We start from the raw sequence: 4,607 nt of genomic DNA, 5'->3' as shown, positions 1-4,607 counted from the left end.
TTGGAAGTTTCTATTGTTATATCCTTAGGCTCAGAGATTCTTTCCTCAGCTGTGTCCAGTCTACAAATGAGTCCAACAAAGGCATTCTTCATTTCTGTTACAGTGTTTCTGATCTCTAGAATTTCTTTTTGATTCTTTCTTAGAATTTTAATCTCTCTGCTTACATTCTCCATCTGTTGTTGCACACTGTCTAGTTTTTCCATTAAAGCCTTACCATATTAATCATAGATTTTGTAAGTTCCTGGTCTGATAATTCCAACATTCCTGCCATATCTAACTCTAGTTCTGATGACTATTTAGTCTCTTCAGACTATGATTTTTGCCTTTCAGGATGCCTTGTAATTTTTCATTAAAAGATAGACATAATGTACTGGGTAAAAGGAACTGTAGTAAATAGGTCTCTAGTAATGTAGTGGTAAGGTATGGAGGGAGGGGAAGTGTTCTATACTCCTACGATTAGGTCTCAATCTTTGGTGAGCCTATGCCCCTCAGCAGTGAATAGTGCTTCTCAATTTCTCCCTTTCGCACCCCTCCTAAGGAGGGACAGGATTGCTAGAGGGAGTTAGAGTTGGGTACTTTCCTTCCCCCAGGTAGGTTAGGCTCTGATAAAACTCCAGCAGGTTAGGCTTTGGTAAAATAGTTTCTTCTGAGGGCAGGCCTTATTAAGAACATAATGCTCTGGTAAACTTCAAAATTGTTACTTTTCCCCTTCCCCTGCCAGAAACAGGAACAGCAAATCTTCCTCCAATACTCACTGTGAGGACCTGGTAGGGCTCCAGAAGGAAAACTCACCAAAGCTTGGGGATCCCTTACGATTTTATCCCCGTGGAGTTTTTAACTCTCAAACTTGTCCACACTAAGCCTCCAGCAATTTGTCAATTACAGTTCAGGTTTCCCTACCCCAGCACTGGTTCTCCTGGAGGTTTCTGCTCCGGTAGGTTTTGTTTCTCTGTGTCCATCTGTCTGTCTCTCCAATTTTAGGAGAAGTTGTTTGCCCTGTGAACTCACTCCTCTGACAGATCTAAGAAGAGTTGCTGATTTTTCAGTTTGTTCAGGTTTTTACTTGTTATTAGGACGGAGTGCCAACTTTTAAAGCTCCTTACATGCCAGACCAGAAACTTGCCTTTTTTTTTTTTTAATTTTATTTATTTATTTATTTTTCCCCCCAAAGCCCCAGTAGATAGTTGTATGTCATAGCTGCACAGCCTTCCAGTTGCTGTATATGGGACGCGGCCTTAGCATGGCCGGAGAAGCAGTGCATTGGTGTGCGCCTGGGATCCGAACCCCGGGCCGCCAGCAGCAGAGCTGCACACTTAACCGCTAAGCCACAGGGCCGGCCCTGCCTTTTTTAAAAAACTCATTGTTATGTGTGAAAATATCAAAGGTTAATTATAATTTACTCTATTTTCTGGGTTAAGTTATATGATATAAAATATTTGCATATTTGAGGATTCAAGAAGGTGACTAGGAGAATCCCTTGTGTGTATATCAAGGGTCTATTATATGATTTCCTGCACAAAATGTATTCATAAACAGTGCACTTTTGTATGAGCTATACCCAGTGCCCAAAATAGCATATATCACACAGTAGGTATTTAATAAATATTTGTGGAATAATCAATAAATGAATGAAGGTAAGATTTCCTTGGTTATCCCTAGATTCTTTCTGGTATTATCAGACTACTCCCCAACTTTCTAATGGATTCAATTTGTCCTGAGAAAGATACAAGTCAGGAATTGTTCTAAGTTTTAATATTATTGTTAGTTGTTAATATACTTGCTTGCTCTGAATCTGAACTCTGGAAATGTTTTACTTGATGTTAAATTCGAAAGTAAAAAGTTCAGGAATTCACAAATCTTTATGTAGGAGTTGTTCTACGCAATAACCACTTTAAGTCTTCCAAACCAACAAGGACAAAAATTGTCAAACTAACAAACATACAATGGAACACAAAACTTAAATGTGGGTAGTTTCTTTGTTTAATAACCAAGAATTAATGAAAATCATTTAGTTGTAGATTATCCTTGTTATATTTTTAATCTCAGAATGGCTTTTTCTTGCTATCCAGGAATCTCTGTTTTTCCATTCCTTTATTCCCCTCTTTACCCAACCTAGGAGTACACACAGAAAAGCAACACTGATTTTAATTTTAATCTAAACTTTAAGAGATGAGACACATTTTTAAACAAAAGAAAATTTAACATAAAATATATATTCATTACCCAATAACATTTAATTGATTCTGAATTATGTAGCAACTGTGTTCTACTAAACTGGCCAGTAGTTAATTACTATTTGTGCTAGATCGTCATCCCCTAGGCCCTTAGCTTAACTGCTTCTTACTTAGCTCTGCTTCCAGAGCAGTAGACTAAGAAAATTATAAGTTCTAAAAAAGAATGATTAGAGGATGAAGGAGATCTCAAAATCATGTCATATGAGGAGTGACTGAAAAAAGAAAGAGAAGACTAGGGTCATTGGATGGATAGCAATTAGAGGGAGGCAGATTTCTTTTCAATATCTGTCTCAGAATCCTTAGCATGGTCCACACGGCCCTGAGTGATCTGGCTTCTGCTAACTTCTCCAGCCTCATCTCACAAACATTGTTCCACTCACTTTCTGTGTTTCAGCTCTTTTGACACAATTTGATACTTCCTTTTCCAAGACTTTTGCATATATAATCCTTTGGCCAGGAATAGTCTCTATTTTTTCTTTCTTTTTTTTTTTTTTTTGCCTAAGTAGTTCCTACTATAGATCTCAGCTCAAATATTGAAAACCCCATCCCCCAAACAAAACAAAAGTCCCCAGGTCAGGTTTCCCTTATAGCAGTTACTTCATCTGCATGTCTCTCACACTAGACTACAGGTTCCAAGGTATAAGGGACCATGTTTGGGTTGCCACCATTTTCTTGCCTAACACAGTGCCTGGTGCATAGCATGTAGGCAACAAATTCTATGTGAATGAATGAAAATACATTCTTATGTGGATAAATTGTCCATTTCCAACTCAAATGCCAAAGTAAAAAAAAAAACCCCACACACAAAACAGCAACAACAAAATAACAACAGGTAGGTGACAAAAATGAGGGAATAACACTGAGCATAATAGGAATTTGTGGAAACTGTGGGGAATTGAAGAGCGCATATCTTGTGTAAAGGCATTCAAAATTCAGACAACTTTGAAATGCTGTGATGACAAAATATAGCATGTCCACATACCAGTTTTAGTTATAGGCTGCTAGTTTGCAATGCTTGTCTTAAATAGATATACCCATTATATATTCAATACAAGTGACATTATCAAGGACATTTAATGCCATGAAAATATGCTCACATATATTAATTTTTTCAAAAAAGTATACTATCAAGCAGCAGCAGCAGCCCTCTCATTTTATTTAAAAATACATACAGAAAACACTGAAATGGTTTGTACTAAAATGCCATCAGTGGCTATCTATAGCTGATAGAATTATATGTTCCTCTGTGTGTGCTTTTCTATATTTTCTTAATGTTCTATAATGAACATGTATTGTTTTTATATTCAGAAATAAATTGTTTTTATAAGATAGAGAAGTAACTCAGGTGGCAATGTGGAGGATAAAATGGAGTGGAGTAGGATCAGAGGCAGGTAATAGACTATTGCAATGGTATGGGTGAAAGACAGTAGAAGCCAAATTAAGGCAGTGGCTGTGAGGACAAAGAAAGTAATTAGATATGAGGACATAGAACAAACAGGATTTGGTAATCTTGGATCTGTTTAGGTTGAACATCAAGGTTAAGGAAACATTAGCTTAAACATAGTAATTTCATTGGTAACCCTGGATCCATATGGGTTGGAGATAAGGGTTATGAATTCATTAGCCTTAAACATGGTAATTGAATTTGTGAACCTAAATGAGATTCCTTAGGGAGAGTATATAAAATAGAGATAGGGCAATGGTCTGAATCATGGGGAACTCAACATTTAAAAGCTAGATAGAGGAAGAAAGGCCTATAAAGAATATTGAGTAGGATTGATTAGATAGATAAAGCAACTAGGAGGTTATTATGGAAACTAAAAGCAGTGAGTTTCAGGCAGGAATTGATCCATGATGCTAGTCGAGAAAGCATCTTGCTTGATTCTGATGTTTGCTTTCTGTGAAGGACCTCAACTAGTTCCAGGTCTTTCTCTACGTTTGGGGAGATTGCATGATTTATGTGATTAGTAAATTTGTGAGGAATGTCTGATTTAGCTTTGTCTGCCAACCTCCAAGAGAAGGTTGTCCACAGAGGCCAAATTCTCATTTGAACCTCTATGCTGTCCTTGTCAAACATTGCTAGGAATTGGAGGTATAAATCCATCTAATTCTGGGGATCGGTTGGTAGGCCTATTTGGTTTTCACACAAAGTTAACATCAATCAACTTAGTTTTATCAGTAATAAAGTGATATTTTGGCTCCAATTTCTATCCTTTATTTAACGAATTGTTCAGAACCTAGGCAAGAAGAGAGGAATTGTTTTATTGGGACCCCCTTAGAAACTGCAAGAATTGATGTCAAATTCTATGAGGGTCAGGTAAGGTAGCGGCTGAAAAGAGGCTAACGACTTTGGTAATTAGGAAGTAATCTTAA

This window comes from Ceratotherium simum, chromosome 8 (genome assembly GCF_057802395.1).
Source record: "Ceratotherium simum simum isolate JZ-2026a chromosome 8, ASM5780239v1, whole genome shotgun sequence".
In the NCBI taxonomy this organism is placed as follows: Eukaryota; Metazoa; Chordata; class Mammalia; order Perissodactyla; family Rhinocerotidae; genus Ceratotherium; species Ceratotherium simum.
The sequence above is the reverse complement of the archived record's forward strand: the minus strand, read 5'-3'. Positions refer to the sequence as shown.